Below are 18,024 nucleotides of genomic sequence, written 5' to 3'. Positions count from 1 at the left end.
CTTCTAGTGTCTTGCTTAAAATACTCCTGCTAATACATCCCAGAATGATGTTTGCTTTTTTTGCAACAGTGTTACACTGTTGATACATATCCCCAGATCCCTTTCTGCAGTACTCCTTCCTAGGCAGTCATTTCCCATTTTGTATGTGTGCAACTGATTATTCCTTCCTAAGCTGTGTACTTTGCATTTGTCCTTATTGAATCTCTTCATGAATTCTATTCCAATCCTGGGTGCTGATAGTTGCAAACTTTTCATGAAGCAGGAGTTTCAGATAGTTAATCACACTGCAGGGAAGTGTGTATTTTCCAGAGATGTGCTGTTCAGTCACTATACCTTTGATTACTTTGGCTACATACACTGCAGGTTTCCCAACAGCAGCTTGGAATAATATCTCTTTGCCAATTGGGCTCCACAGTTATGTCCTCCTCTAAAAAGTGAAAGGCCTGAAGTGATAAAAGTCTTTTGTAGCAAGGACACTGACTGTCCCCCCCCGGCCTCCTATCACATAGCTATGCAGTTCTTATAAAACACACAGCTTATAATTTTAAACTTAACATTGTCTCTGCACCTCTATAATTGAAATTAACCAGTCTGTGTCCAGGAAGATTATCTTCCAAAGTATACTGCAGTTCAATTTTGAAATGTAACATTTTATGTCATTGAAATTCCACAAGAATTAATGTTGTGCTCCTCCACTGAGCTATTTGAGACAATAAACCTCTGTCTTCTCCTGTTGCAGGCCGCTCAACCTCTACTGGCTGCTGTACCTTCACAACTCACATGGCCCAAAGTACCATTCACAGACCATTCCAAGAGGAAGTGTTTCTGTGATGAGTTTATGGTCAAAGTTCTTGAGAGATCCAATCAGCAGGTCTAATCCAGAAGCAGAGGAACTTGAGTGTCGAGGAAAGCCATGTTAAGAGGCAGAAGAAAAGGCTGAGGCTCAATGTACAGCTAATGGACAGGGTTTCAGCATGGGAGCAGGAATGGTGGCTAAGGAAAGATGACAGAGCTCAGCAGAGAGAAATGTTTGAGCGGTTCAGCTCCATCATGGCTGCAAGACTACTGTGGCCTACTGCTTCTCCCACACAATGGCCTGATCCTGCTGAGATGTTCCCTCAGTCTAGAGACAGCTTGGACAACTTCATGTTTGGATGGCCCATAGAGTCAGGCCCCAGGAGCAACTGGACAGGGCAAATAAACCCATAGAGTCAGGCCTTCTTTCTTGAACCCCTCTCCTGTGGATACCTCCACTCCCTTTCCCCGGTACCAAGTGTGCAGAAAATGTGGAAAGAAAGGGGGCCAGAATACATGCAGTGTTAGGGGGTTTGTGATGTGTTTGCACTTGTTTACACAGGTTTGTTTTGTTTTTGGAAATATTCTTGTGTAAATGGTGTTTAGGTGTTGTAATGGCTTCTGGACTACAGTACTGCTGTACTGTTTTAACATATGTTTACAAAAAAGTCTTTTATGTCATCAGTTTGTTGCTATCATTGCATCTCATCATACAATGATGATTTGAAATAATAACACTAAACACATAATCAGGAGCAACTAGACTTTACTATTCCTCCATACAGTTAGGTAAGTGATTCACACTTCAATCGCTTTCTCATATGAACCCATACTGAGAATCATCCCCTTGCTCCCCACATTCCACCCAATTCATAATTCACCAGGTCATTCATAAGTACATTGCCTGGCACCCAAGCTCCCTTTCCCCCCCCCCAATAATTATTCTAATCCCCCCATAAGTATATTCTTAGAGGTACTAGTCCTCCTCTTCCATTGGGCCATACAAGTTCATAATGTGAGACCACAAAGCATCCTTGACTTCTATTATCCAGGTGCATCCAGCTCCAGCTGTAGCAGGTACACTTTCAGGCTGAGTGTACCAATTCAGCAGCCCCTCACTGTCAGAGGTCTACTTGTGGGGAAATGGCTCATCTCTAGTTTCACAAAAACTGTGAAGAGCACAGCAAGCCACAGTGATGCAGACAGCATTAATGGCACTGACATCCAAATGGGTCTGCAGACATCACCAATGGGATTCCAAACTGCCAAAAACACATTCAACAACCATTTTGCACTGACTGAGAATATAATTAAACCTTCTTTAGCCAGGGCTACTGAAATCAGGGTATGGTTTCATAAGTCAAGGTTCAAGGGGTATATCGGGTCCCCCAGAATAAGCTGCTTCTGGACTGGCCAAGGTGACCTCATGCATGTGTCTTTATACTGGAGGGTTAGGTTGAGGTGTTCACAATTTCCAGAAATGTAGCTTTCTTCATGAGAAAGTTCTGGACGCACTGCTGGTCATCCCAGGTCTGCATGATGACATGATCCCATCAATCTGTGCTTGTGGCCCTGTGCCAGAAGCACCGGTCTACGTAGGGGACATTAGTGGCTATACTGAGTGTACTGATCAGCATCAACCACTGTAAGTCTGCCATGCCAGGGTGCTCTGCGTCCTCCTTCTGCTCTATCCAAAACTCTGTCGGGTGCCTGTGGTGTGTCAGAAAGTGCCACTGGAATGTCTACCAGTGTCTCTCAGAAACTCTACTCATTTCCTGACATGGGAGTGAAAGAGCAAGGAAGAGATTTTCTTGAAAAGGGGTCCCCTCTATATTGCTCAGCAGGTTGGGCTGGCAGGCTGTTCAAACTTCCTGAAATGTGCAGCATGGGCATTAAAGTTTTCCCATAATACACTACAGACAAAAGACTAGAGCAGCCACATTTCACAAGGGCATTAGGCAGTCTTGGGTATGGGTCACTTGAATCATTGCTATATGCTGCAGTATGAATGCCAGAGTTCCAGGTTCAAGCCTGGGGTAGAAGATTTTTAATGTAGAGTTTAAAAAAATGGTATAGATGTTCAAGTGTGGGGTTTTCTAACAAAGGTCAGCTGCCTCATGTACCACTAATCCTGGGATTACATTGTAGTGTAGACATACCCTAATTGACTTGGTGGCTAGATGTACTCAGAATTAGAGTTGGGCATATAACAGATTTGTCAGTTTGCTGGCAGTATCGGAAAATTGAAAAAAATGGTTTTGACTCAAACCAAATCAGAATTTTTTAGAAATGTCTGGCAAATTTCAAACATTTCATTTCAACTGGAACAAAACATTTTGCTTAACCCCAAATGTTTTGTTTCTGGACCTTTTTAAAGGGGTAGATTTACAAAACTCTTGGAGGGGGTGGGAGGGCATTTGTAACCTTTAGCCCAGTAGTGAGGGCACTTACTTAGAATGTGGGAGACCGAGGTTCAAATCCTTGCTTTAGAGCAGGACATAAGCCTAGTTTTTCCTTCTCTCAGGTGTGTGTCCTAACCACTAGGCTACAGGTTATTTTGCTGTGGGTTTTTCTCACTGTCGCCTGTGGAACCTGTTTCTCTTGTATTAAATATTCTTTAGAGCAGGGACTTGAAGTTGGAGCTCCCGTCTCCCAGCTGAGAGCGCTAACCACTAGACTATAGAGTCATTCATGTGTTCTTTTTGGCCCAATAACTATTCAAGTATTTTATATAAAATGGAACAATTTCGCACAGCCCAGGTGAGTGCCCTAACCACTGGGCTGAATCTTATAAATGTGGAATCACCTCCTTCTCCAGCCCTTATGTGAATGGTGACTAAATCTCCTTGTAAATCTATCCTGAAAAAAATACAGTGAACATGTGTCAATATGTGTGAAAATTTGTAAATAGCTTTGCATCACCCCAAACTGCATTTTTTGGTTAATTAACTATTTATCTGAAAAATCTGTCCCGTCTGAACTCAGGATGGCTACAAACAAATCACATGCCATTCAGAAGAGCATAGCAGTATGAAAGCTGCAGTTCAGATTGGGAGAAGGTCTCTCTGGGGCAGCCTGGAGGATTTATCGAAAAAGAGTGATCTTTCTTTCCAGGAGATCTCTGATAGTCTTACATTCTAATCAAGCTAGTCTTGCTGGCTATGTATTGTGATTCATTCCATTTTATGATGTCTTTAATTGAACTTAGCCATAGTCTCCTGATTTTGGCCATCAGTCTCTCATCTTTATCGAGATACATTCCTAGGTGTAGAATGCTCTGTTTTATTATTCCTAGAAAAAATTAGTTCACTTCTAATAACTAGAATTCATAGTCATGGTGTCATTAATTTCTAATCCAGTATGCTGTCTGTAGTATGTTTTGCTTCATTACAAAATAATTGTACAATTTGACATATCTAGATAATATGGTATGGTAATTCTTCCTTTTTTCAGTGAGACAAATATGAGAGAATGTAAATAATTTATTTTTAGATATCAAATATGTCTTTCTTATCTCTGCTCCTTAAAAAGATCTGCTTCAAGATCTCATCTTCATTGGGCAAGGATATTTATAGTATTTACATCAGTTAGATTTAGTAAAATATTATCAGCTGCTGAGAGAGCAATGTTGGTCTCAAAAGAATCTCTTTTAGAGGATGTATTTCACTCTTCTCTTTTGTGTTATTATGGAAGTGTTGTAGTGCAAGTTCACCAAATCCATGCTCTTCATATTCACAAATTTTATACTTTACCATCTGTTCTACTCTCAACAACCGTGAAACAGGTGAAAATCATACGAAATTGAGCACAATATTCCAGCTGAGGCTTTATCAGACTGGAGTAGAGTGGAAGAATTACTTCTTGTGTTTTGCTTACAACACTCCTGCTAATACACCCCAGAATAATGTTTCCTTTTTTTGCAGCAGTTTTACACTTTTGACTCATACTAGCTTGTGATCTTGGATCCCTTTCCGCAGTACTCCTTCCTATTTTGTATGTGTGCAATTGATTGTTCCTTCCTAAGTGGAATACTTTGTATTTGTTCTTACTGAATTTCATCCTGTTTATTTCAGACCATTTCTCCAGTTTATCAAGATAATTTTTAATTCTAATCCTATTCGCCAAAGCACTTGCAACCCCTTCCAGTTTGGCATCAATGCAAATTTGACAGGTGTACTTTCTATACCATTATCTAAACCATTGATGAACATATTGAACAGAACTGGAGCCGGGACTGATCCCTGCAGGACCCCACTTAATATGCTCTTCCAGCTTGCTTGTGAACCACTGATAACTACTCTCTGGGAATGGATCCACCTTATAGTAGTTTCATCTAGGCTATATTGCCTAAGTTTGTTTATGAGAAGGTCGTGGGAGACAATATCAAAAGCCTTACTAAACTCAAGATATACCACATCTACCGCTTCCTCCCATATTCATAAGGATTGTTCCCCTATTAAAGAAAGCTATTAGGTTAGTTTGACATGATTTGTTCTTGACAAATCCATGCTGACTGTTACTTATCATCTTATTATCTTCTAAGTATTTGCAAATTGATTGCTTGATGATTTGCTCCATTATCTTTCTGGGTACTGAAGATAAGATGATTGGTCTGTAATTCCCTGGGTTGTTTTTATTTCCCTTTTTATGGATTGGCACCATATTTGTTTTAGGATGTGTTTCATCAGGTACTGCTGAAGTGAAGACATTTCACTTGTATAAGTAATTTTTATCTTGTTCTTTCCCTATTTTAGCCTCTGATCCTACCTCATTTTCACCGGTGTTCACTCTATTAGATGTCTGATCACAACTAACCTTTTTGGTGAAAACTGAAACAACAAATCACTTCTGCCCTTTCCACACTTTCTGTTATTGCTTTCCCCCACTTACTGAGAAATTGGCCTACCCTGTCCTTGGTCTTCCTCTTGGTTCTCATGAAGGCTGTCAATGAATCACAGTTAATTCATGCGATTAACTCAAAAAAATTAATCAATATTAAAAAACTTAATTGTGATTTATCACAGTTTTATTCGCTCTGTTAAACAATAGAATAACTGTTGAAATGTATTCAATATTTTTGGATATTTTCTACATTTTCAAATATATCTAGACATTTTCAAATATATCTAGACTGTTCTCAGTGGTACCAGATGACAGAACAAGGAGTAATGGTCTCAAGTTGCAGTGGGGGAGGTTTTGGTTGAATATTAGGAAAAACTTTTTCACTAGGAGGGTGGTGAAGCACTGGAGTGGGTTACTTAGGGAGGTGGTGGAATCTCCTTCCTTAGAGGTTTTTAAGGTCAGGCTTGACAAAGCCCTGGCTGGGATGATTTAGTTGGCGATTGGTCCTGCTTTGAGCAGGGGGTTGGACTAGATGACCTCCTGAGGTCCCTTCCAACCCTGATATTCTATGATTCTATGATATTGATTTCAATTACAAAACAGAATACAAAGCTAAGAGTACTCACTTTATATTACTATTTTTGTTACAAATATTTGCACTGTAAAAAATGATAAACAAAAGAAATAGTATTTTTCAATTCGCCTAATACAAGTACTGCAATCTCTTTATCACAAAAGTGCAACTTACAAATGTAGATTTTTTTGTTACATATCTGCACTCAAAAACAAAACAATGTAAAACTTTAGAGCCTACAGTCCACTCAGTCCTACTTCCTATCCAGCCAATTGCTAAGACAAACAAATTTGTTTACATTTATGGGAGATAATTCTGCCTGCTTCTTATTTATGTCAACAGAAATTGACATGGCAAGGTATTTATATGCCAGATATGCTTAATATTCATATGCCCCTTCATGCTTCAGACACCATTCCAGAGGATATTCTTCCATGCTGATGGCACTTGTTAAAGAAATAATGGGTTAATTGCACTATTGATTGAACTCTTTGGGGGAGAATTGTATGTTTTACCCGCATTCTGCCATGTATTTCATGTTATAGCAGGCTTGGATGATGACTCAGCACATGTTTTTCATTTTAAGAACACTTTCACTGCAAATTTGACAAAATATAAAGAAGGTACCAATGTGTGATTACTATAGCTACAGTACTCGACCCAAGTTTTAAGAATCTGAAGTACCTTCCAAAATCTGAGAGGGAATTGGTGTGGTGCATGCTTTCAGAAGTCTTAAAAAAGCAATACTCCAATGTGGAAACTACAGAACCTGAACCATCAAAGAAAATCAACCTTCTGCTGGTGGCATCTGACTCAGATGATGAAAATTAACATGTGGTGGTCTGTACTACTTTGGATCATTATCGAGCAGAACCTGTCATCAGCATGGAAGCATGTCCTCTGGAATGGTGGTTGAAGCATGAAGGGACATATGAATCTTTAGCGCATCTGGCACATAAATATTTTGCGATGCAAGCTACGACAGTGCCATGCAAACATCTGTTCTCACTTTCAGTGACATTGTAAACAAGATGTGGGCCGCATCATCTCTGCAAATGTAAACAAATTTGTTTATCTGAGTGATTGGCTGAACAATAAGTAGGACTGAGTGGACTTGTAGGCTCTAAAGTTTTACATTGTTTTATTTTTGAATGCAATTTTTTTGTACATAATTCTAGATTTGTAAGTTGCACTTTCATGATAAAGCAATTGCACTATACTACTATTTCTTTTGTTTTTACAGTGCAAATATTTGTATACAAAAATATAAAGTGAGCATTGTACACTTTGCATTCTGTGTTGTAATTGAAGTCAATATATTTAAAAATGTAGAAAATATCCAAAAATATATAAATAAATGGTATTCTATTACTGTTCAACAGCACACTTAATCACAATTAATTTTTTAATCACACAATTAATTGCGATTAATATTTTTAATCACTTGACAGTCCTAGTTCTAATGTTTTTGGTTTTTTTACCCCTTAAGTCTCTAGCTAGTTTACTCTTGTTTTGCACCTTGGACTTTCTAATTTTGTCCCTACATACCTGTGTTATTTCTTTATATTCATTCTTTGTAATTTGACCTAGTTTCCACTTTTTGTAGGACTCTTTTCTGAGTTTTAGATCATTGAAGATCTCTGGGTTAAACCAGGTTGGTCTTACTAACAGGCTATAGCCGGCTATCCTTTGTTTCATAACCCTTTTAGGATCTCTTAAAAATAGGGTGAGGTTAACTCAGGGAGAAGAGGGGATTAAAAAGCCAGCTGCTAAGCAACCAGACAAGCTGGAGAACAGGAGTAGCAAAGAGAGGGAGTGTGAGAGGCAGACACACCTAACAAACATACTCTAAACTTCGGCAAAAAACCCTCCGTCACAAAAACAAACAATTAAAGAAACCCAACCCCTGCAAGAGTAAAAATAATGCAGGCAGAATTCCAGCAGCAGAGTGGCAGTTATCCAGTTTACTGTACTGAATGCAGCATGTACAACTACAGTAACTCCTCACTTAACATTGTAGTTATGTTCCTGAAAAATATGACTTTAAGTGAAACAATGTTAATCTAATCAAATTTCCGCATAAGAATTAATGTAAATGAGGGGTTAGGTTCCAGGGAATTTTTTTTCACCAGACAAAAGACTTTATATCAGGGGCAGGCAACCTTTCAGAAGTGGTGTGCCGAGTCTTCATTTATCCACTTTAATTTAAGGTTTCGCATGCCAGTAATACATTTTAATGTTTTTTTTAGACGATCTCTCTCTATAAGTCTATATTATATAACTAAACTATTGTTGTATGTAAAGTAAACAAGGTTTTCAAAATGTTTAAGAAGCTTCATTTAAAATTAAATTAAAATGCTGATCTTACGCTGCCAGCCTGCTCAGCCCACTTCCAGCCTGGGGTTCTGTTCACCTAGGCTGGCAGGAAGTTGAGCGGGGCCTGCGGCAAGGACGCCAGCTGGCAAGGGGCCAGCAGCCGGGAGGGATATGCCCTGTTCCACCCCCTTCCCCAAGGCCCCGTCCCTACCTCTTCTCTGCCTCCTCTACGGAGCAGCGAGCATGCTGCCACTCGTCCCCCTCCCCCTCGCAAGGGCCATCAGCTGATCGGCACAGGGAAGGAGAGGAGGAGGGGCAGGAAAGCACGCTGCTGCCTGCCCAATGAGAGGAGGAGGATGGGAGGAGGTGCAGGAAAGCACCACGCTGGGGGAAGAAGTGGAGGAGGGAGAAAGCTTGGCTGCCGCAGGACCAAGCTTCTGCCTCCTGCCGCCGCAGGGGAGAGCGGTGGGCAGGGGGGCTGAGTGGGGCTGGGGGGCCGGGACCCTATACAAAAAAGATGGGCTCTACTTAAACCAAAATGAAACCAGACTATTGGTATGTACAATTAAAAAGTTTGTAGAAGAAATGTTTAAACTAAGGGATGTGGGAAAAGCCAAAAGGTGCAGAGGAACACATAGTTCGGGCAGAGACATCCCTTACGAATGAATTTCGTAAAGGGTATAGTAAAGAGGATAGGAAATCTTGGGAAAGTACAGGCAGAAGCTAGTGATGACCAGACTTAAAAGACTCCCATTTAAATATAACACATGAAGGCAAGCCACTGAATATTGACAAAATATACAAGTGCTTACATACAAATGCTAAAAGTCTAAATATTAAGATGGGTCAGCTGGAATGCCTGGCACTAAATGAGGATATTGATATCATCAGCATCATTCAGACTTTGTGGAATGAGAAAAATCCATGGGACATGGTAATATTGGGGTACAAAATATATTGGAATCACAGAGTAGTTTGTGGTGGTGGGGAACTGACACTATCTGAGAAAGAAAATGTAGAGTAAAATAGAGTAAAAATCTTAAATGAATCAAACTGTATCATAGAATCTCTATGTGATTCTCTTGTGAGGTACTCCCTTCTCTTCATGTGTCATTATATAATGCTTGCATCTGTAACTTTCACTTCATGCATCTGAAGAAGTGAGGTTTTTTACCCACAAAAGCTTATGCCCAAATAAATCTGTTGGTCTTTAAGGTGCCACTGGACTCCTTGTTGTTTTTATGGATAAAAATGCCATGCTTCAACAACAAGAGAATAGCAGTAGGAATATATTACTAACCACCTGACCCAGATGGTGACTGTGACTGTGAAATGCTCAGAGAAATGAGGCTACAAAGACAGAAAACACAATAATAATGGTGGATATCAACTCTTCTCATATTGACTAGGTACATCTCACCTAAGTGAGATATGCAGAGATACAATTTCTAGACACCATAAATGACTGCTTCTTGGAGAAGATTGTCCTGGAAAGCAGAGGAGAGGCAATTCTTGATTTAGTCCAGAGGTTCCCAAAGTGGGCGATACCGCCCCCTGGGGGGCGCTGGTACGATCCAGGGGGGCACTAGTAGCCTCGGGTGCAATTGGGGGGCGTTGAATAAAAATAAGGGGGCGGTGGAAGCATAAAGAAAGAAGAGAATATAAGAAAATTTTGAAAAACCGTTTGTACATGTTTCATCTGTTGTGTAACATAGAGTTAAAGTTGTAGTGATTACTTTATCTTCAAAATTAATTCACAAATTATAACCGATCAGGTGTCAAGTCCGCCAACAGCTCTTAACAAGCAAGTGTTGGCAGGCAAGCATGTCGCGCATTGTCGGGAAGTCCAGCATGCATCGGCAGGAATATGTGCGTGTAATGACTTGTTTACAATACGATACTATAAATAGGCGACATGTATGAAATCTAATTTAGATTGTTTCTGAATTGTGTAAAAAGCAGTTAACAATCGTGCAATAAGTATTTAAAAATTTTTATTCATATTCGACACCTTCGATCTTTACGGATTACGGATCACATACAAAGCAAATTGTATTATTGTTGTTTCAATAAAACAGCAATTTACACGTGAGTATTTTTATACATTTTCTTACTTATCTACCGTATGTTTCTGTGTCTCTAGTGCTTACTAATAATAAAATCGTAGCAGGCTTGTGTCGGTACAGTACTATTTGAAGTGTACAGTCAATATATTTGTCATATTTTTTATTACAATATTAACAAAAACGGGAATGAAATCGTAAAAAACTGTTAACTATTAACATTTATTTATATCTATCGAATCATCTGTGTTAATTGATAAATAAGGCGTGTGTTAATAAGGAACAATTATTTAAATAAGGGCAAACTAAATTAAAACTATTAACTGATTTTTAATTGCATATTGATTATTTTTAAATTAATTATTTCTTGATAAATTTAGTTTGATATTTGACAATTTAATATCAAATACATAAATCTAATGCTGAGCAAAGAACAAAACCCAGTTTATTAGATTCATTAGTATTTTAGTTTGGTTGTCTTTTGCCGTCTTACACAAAAGCCACTGTATGCTGTCGTGGGCAATAATCTAATAACACATCTTTCTTTACTATATTGTAGGACGTAGGTATAAATATAGATACATAAAAGAACGCAAATTTGTCCCTGCATCTTTCTGTTTGTTCGCTTAAAGAAGGTAGATTTCCAGGTGGGCGCTGAGTAATTTTTTTTCTGAAAAGGGGGCGGTAGGCCAAATAAGTTTGGGAACCTCTGATTTAGTCCTAAGAGGAACACAGGATCTAGTCCAAGAGGTGAATAAAGCTGAATAAAGCTCAGTAATAGCAACCATAAAATAATTAAATTTAACATCTTATTGGGGGAAAATGCCAAAGAAACTTACCACAGCAGCATTTAAGTTCAAAAAAGGGAACTAAAGAAAAATGAGGAAATTAGTTAAATGGAAAGTAAAAGGAATGGTTGCACTAGTGAAATGCCTGCAAAGTATATGGTGCTTTTAAAAATGCTATAACAGAGGCTCAAACTAAATATATACACCAAATATATTTTAAAAAAAACAGTGAGAGGAACAACAACAAAAAAATAACAACATGGCTAAACAGAAGAGTAAAAGAGGTGGTTAGAGGCAAAAAAGCATCCTTCAAAAATTGTAAGTCATAACCTAGTAAGGAAAATAGAAAGACACATAAACTCTGGCAACTCAAGTGTGAAAGTAATAATAAGGCAGGCTGTGAAAGAATTTGAAGAGCAACTAGCTAAAGATACAACAATTAACAATTTTTTAAAGTACATTAGAAGCAGGAAGCCTGCTAAGTAGTCAGTAGGGCCACTGGACAATCAATATGCTAAAGGAGCACTCAAGGAAGACAAGGCCATTGCAGAGAAACTGAATGAATGTTTGCATTGATTTTCACTGTAGAGGATGTGGGGAAGATCCCAACAGCCAAATCATTCTTTTTAGGTGACAAATCTGATGAACTGTCCTCGATTGCGATGTAGAGGAGGTTTTTGAACAAACTGATAGATTAAATAGCAATCAGTCACCGGGACCAGATGGTATTCACCAAGGATTTCTGAAGGAACTCAAATATGAAATTGCAGAACTACTAATTGTGGTATGTAGTCTGTTCCAGATGACTGGAGGTTAACTAATGTAACCCCTATTTTTAAAATAATGTTTTAAAAAGGCTCCAGAGGCAATCCTAGCAATTATAAATCAGTAAAGCCTAACTTCAGTACCAATCAAATTGGTTGAAACTATAGTAAAGAATAAAATTATCAGACACGTGGATAAAAACGTTGTAGTGAGGAAGAGTTAACATGGCTTTTGTAAGGGAAATCATGCCTCACCAATTCTTTGAGAGTGTCAACAAGCATGTAGACAAGGGTGATCCAGTGGATATAGTGTATTTGGTCTTTCAGAAAGCCTTTGACAAAGTCTCTCACCAAAGGCTTTTAAACAAAATAAGCAGTCATGGGATAAGAGGGAATGGTCTCTCATTTATCTGTAGCTGGTTAAAACATAGGAAATAAAAGGTAGGAATAAATGGTCAGTTTTCACAGTGGAGAGAGGTAAATAGTAGGGTTCCCCAAGTATTTGTACTAGGAACAGCGTTATTCAACATATTCATAAAAGAACTGGAAAAGGGGGTGAACAGTGGTGGTAAAATTTGTAAATAATACAAAATTACTCGAAATAGTTAAGTCCAAAGCTGACTGCAAAGAGTAACAAAGGAATCTCACTGAACTGGGTGAAATTCAATGTTGATAAATGCAAAGAAATGCACACTGGAAAAAATAATCCCAATTATACATACAAAATGATGGGTTCTAAATTAGTAGTTACCATTCAAGTCCTCCAGGAAGGACTGCTAGGTAGTGATGGCGTTCACCTTTCGAGGAGGGGAAAGACCCTATTTGGACCCAGACTGGCTAACCAAGTGAGGAGGGCTTTAAACTAGGTTCGATGGGGACAGGTGAGCAAAGCCCACAGGTAAGTGAAGAACGTGGAGACCTGGGAGCTGGGTCGGAAATAGGAGGGAGTGTGGGCTATAATAGCTGAGAGAAAGGAGGGTCAGGGCAAAACTGGGAGGCAAGATCAAATCAGTATCTTAGATGCCTATATACAATTGCGAGAAGTATGGGTAATAAGCAGGAAGAACTGGAACTGCTAAAAAATAAATACAACTATGACATTGTTGGCATCACCGAAACTTGGTGGGATAATACACATGATTGGAATGTTGGTATGGATGGGTACAGCTTGCTCAGGAAGGATAGACAGGGGAAAAAGGGAGGAAGTGTTGCCTTATATATTAATAATGTACACACTTGGACTGAGGTGGAGATGGACTTAGGAAACGGAAGTGTTGAGAGTCTCTGGGTTAGACTTAAAGGGGTAAAAAATAAGGGAGATGTCATGCTAGGAGTCTACTACAGGCCACCTAACCAGTGTGTTTGTAGGGGCCTGCAGGGGCTGGGTGCTGAGAAGGACGCCGAGCCCTGAGTAGGGGGCAGGGCTTGGCTGATTAGGGGGCCCATAAAAGCGGCCGCCCAGCCAGGCAGCGGTACAGCTGCGAGCAGCGGCAGCTAACAGGGGAGTTTGAGAGGGAGTTTGCAGGGGGAGGTAAGGGGGGAGGCAGGAAGGCGCGGTGTGGTGTATGCTCTGAGTCCACAGGTGCTGTGGGCAGAGATTGCAGCAGCCATGAGCCAAGCAGCAGCAGACAGAATGCAGATGGCTGCATGTGGAAGCTGTGGTATGTACATGGTCCTAGCAGGGGAGCCAGAACACAGGTATGTGTGTATGAAGTGTCGCCTGATAGTGTTACTGGAGGAAAAGATTAAGGGGCTGGAGATGCAGGTAGATACCCTGGTGGAGTTTAGGTGGGGGTTTGAGAAGCTGATGGAGGACAGGCAAGGGCGGGCTGAAGGAGAATGCCCTATGGTGGAGGTAGAGGCAGAGGTAGAGGACGGTGAGAGGGGAATGGAAGGGGGAGAACATGGGAGGTGGAAGCATGTGACTGTGAGAAGCAGGCCAAGGAAAAGAAGGGCCAGTGAGGGGGGAATAGAACTCAGGAATAGGTTCGAGTGCTTGGATAGCGAGGTGGAGGGGCAGCGGGTGGCGACTGAAGGTGGGAGGGTGAGAAAGAAAAGAAGAGCAGCTAGTCCAAGAGAGAGAGGGGAGGAGTTGATGGAGACAGCACCAATTCTGGGCCCCGGGAGGATTCAGGAAGGCATAAGGGGGAGCATAAGGGAAGATAGGAACAGGCACAGGTCAGGACTAGAGGGATCAGAGACTAGATTACTAGATCGCACTGTTGCCAGGCAACGGCAGGTGTATGTGATTGGAGACACTTTACTGAGGAGATTGGACAGGCCTGTGACCAGGGCGGACCCGGAGAACAGAAGGGTGTGCTGTCTACCAGGCGCAAAGATACGCGATGTGGACCTGCGGTTGAAAAGGATTCTAAAAGGAGCAGGTAAGAACCCCTTGATAATCCTTCATGTAGGAACAAATGACATGGCTAGGTTCTCATTAGAGAGGATCAAGGGAGATTATGCCAGGCTGGGGAAGACGCTCAAGGAGATAGAGGCTCAGATTATCTTTAGTGGGATTCTGCCCGTTCCAAGGGAAGGGCAGCAAAGGGCTGATAGGATTGTGAGAATAAATAGTTGGCTAAGGGAGTGGTGCTATAAGGAGGGCTTTGGGATGTATGGCCACTGGGAGGCTTTCGGGGACAGACACCTGTTCTCGCGGGATGGGCTTCACCTGAGTAGGGAAGGAAATAGACTTCTGGGAGGGAGGCTAGCTCATCTTATCAAAAGAGCTTTAAACTAGGAAGTTTGGGGAGACGGTTGGGAGATGCACAGTTAATCTCCACGCCAGATTCCAGTATGGAGAAGGTGAGTAAAATGAGAGGAGATGTAGCCGGGGAGATGAGATTGGACATAGGAAGGACAGGGGGGACGGACACAAGGAGGCCCGCAACATATAGTGCTACTAATGGGAGACAGGCTAAACGACATACATTAGGGTGTCTATACTCCAATGCCAGAAGCCTAGGTAATAAAATGGAGGAATTGGAGCTCTTGGTCCAAGAGCTGAAACCAGATATCGTAGGAATAACAGAAACGTGGTGGAATGGCAGTCACGACTGGAACACAGGTATGGAGGGGTATGCGCTGTTTAGGAAAGACCGGAACAAAGGTAAAGGTGGGGGGGTGGCATTGTATGTCAATAGTGAAATAAGCTGTAAAGAAATAATAGTTGATGGATTAGACAATACTGAGTCCATCTGGGCAATACTCACACTGGGTAATAGGACTACTAGAGCCTCTCCGGGGATAGTGCTTGGAGTGTGCTATAGACCGCCGGGATCGACCCAGGATATGGATAAGGAACTATTTAATGTGTTTAGAGAAGTAATTACTAATAGAAACTGTGTAATTATGGGGGACTTTAACTTCCCGGATATAGATTGGGGAACAAACGCTAGTAGCAATAATAGGGCTCAGATGTTCCTAGATGTGCTTGCTGATCAATTCCTCCATCAAGTGGTAGCTGAACCGACGAGGGGGGAGGCCATTTTAGATTTGATTCTGGTAAGTAGTGAGGACCTCGTTGAGGAAGTGGTAGTAGGGGACAATTTGGGCTCCAGTGATCATGAGCTAATTCGGTTTAAAATACATGGAAGGAGTAACAGAATTAAGTCAAAGACTAGGGTTTATAATTTTAAAAAGGCCAATTTTAACAAATTAAGGGGACTGGTAAGGGAAGTGGATTGGGCAAACGTATTAATGGATTTAAAGGCAGAAGAAGCCTGGGATTACTTTAAGTTAAAGATGCATGAGCTGTCGGAGGCCTGTATTCCAAAAAAGGGAAAAAGATTACTAAGCAAGAGATTTAGACAGAGCTGGATGAGCGACCGACTCAAAGGGGCGATTAGGAAAAAACAGAAAGCGTACAAAGAGTGGAAGAGGGGAGGGATCAGTAAGGAAATGTATCTAAGTGAAGTCAGAGAATGTAGAGATAGAGTGAGAAAGGCCAAAGGCCGTGTAGAGTTGGACCTAGCGAGGGGAATTAAAAGCAATAGTAAGAGGTTTTACAGCCACTTAAATAGGAAGAAAGCAAAGAAAGAAGAAGTGGGACCGCTGAAGACTATTGCCGGAGAGGAGATTAAAGACAATCTAGGCATGGCGCAATATCTCAATGAATATTTTGCATCGGTGTTTAATGAGGCCAATGAAGGGATTAGGGATACTAACACCACTACAGAGGGGCGTTCAGGATGGGGGATTACCATATCCGAGGTAGAAACAAAACTTGAACACCTTAATGAGGCTAAGTCGGGAGGACCGGATGATCTTCATCCGAGAATATTGAAGGAATTGGCACGGGAAATAGCAGGCCCGTTAGCGATAATATTTAATGAATCTGTAAACTCGGTGGTGGTCCTGTTAGACTGGAGAATAGCTAATGTGGTTCCTATTTTCAAGAAAGGGAAAAAAAGTGATCCGGGTAACTACAGGCCTGTTAGTTTAACATCTGTAGTGTGCAAGGTGTTAGAGAAAATTCTGAAAGAGAAACTAGTTGAGGACCTGGAGATTAGTGGCAATTGCGATAAATTACAACATGGTTTTACGAAGGGCAGATCGTGCCAAACGAATCTGATCTCCTTCTTTGAGAAAGTAACGGATTTATTAGATAAGGGAAATGCGGTGGACCTAATATACCTGGATTTCAGTAAAGCATTTGATACTGTACCCCATGAGGAATTATTGGTTAAACTGAAAAACATGGGGATCGATATGAAAATCCAGAGGTGGATAAGGAATTGGTTAATGGGGAGAATGCAGCGGGTCGTATTAAAGGGTGAACTGTCAGGTTGGAGGGAGGTTACTAGTGGAGTGCCTCAAGGTTCGGTTTTGGGACCCATCTTATTTAATCTATTTATAACTGACCTCGGAACCGATTGCAGGAGTGGGCTGATAAAGTTTGCGGATGATACGAAGGTGGGAGGCGTTGTAAATTCGGAAGAGGATAGGGATATCCTGCAGGGAGACTTGAATGAGCTTGTGAATTGGAGTATCAGAAATAGGATGAAATTTAATAGTGAAAAGTGTAAGGTGATGCATTTGGGGATGACTAATAACAATTTTAGTTACAAGATGGGGACGCATTGGTTAGAAGTAACGGAAGAGGAGAAGGACCTAGGGGTCCTTGTAGACCGCAGGATGACTATGAGTCGACAATGTGATGTGGCGGTGAAAAAAGCCAATGCTGTCTTGGGATGCATTAGGCGAGGTATATCTAGTAGGGATAAGGAGGTCCTGCTTCCGTTGTACAAGGCGCTGGTGAGACCTCATTTGGAGTACTGTGTGCAGTTCTGGTCTCCCATGTTTAAAAAAGACGAACTCAAACTGGAACGGGTGCAGAGAAGGGCCACTAGGATGATCAGAGGAATGGAAAACCTGTCGTATGAAAGGAGACTAGAGGAGCTTGGGTTGTTCAGTCTGACAAAGCGAAGGCTGAGAGGGGATATGATTGCTATCTTTAAATATATTAGAGGGATTAATACAAGGGAGGGAGAAGAATTATTCCAGCTTAGTACTAACGTGGATACAAGAACGAATGGATATAAACTGGCCGTGGGGAAGTTCAGGCTTGAAATTAGACGAAGGTTTCTGACCGTCAGAGGGGTGAAATATTGGAATGGCCTTCCGAGGGAAACGGTGGGGGCGAGGGACCTGTCTGGTTTTAAGATTAAGTTAGATAAGTTTATGGAGGGAATGGTTTAATGGTAAAACATAGTAGTCAAGAAAACCAAGCAATGGTAGGTAAATAGCATAATGGCTAACAGGGATCAGGATGGAGACTCTTGCCTATATGCTCGGGGTCTTACTGATCGCCATATTTGGGGTCGGGAAGGAATTTTCCTCCAGGGCAGATTGGCTGAGCCTCTGGAGGTTTTTCGCCT

The sequence above is a fragment of the Chrysemys picta genome, chromosome 2 (assembly GCF_011386835.1).
Source record: "Chrysemys picta bellii isolate R12L10 chromosome 2, ASM1138683v2, whole genome shotgun sequence".
Taxonomy (NCBI): Eukaryota; Metazoa; Chordata; order Testudines; family Emydidae; genus Chrysemys; species Chrysemys picta.
This window is presented reverse-complemented; position numbering follows the sequence as displayed.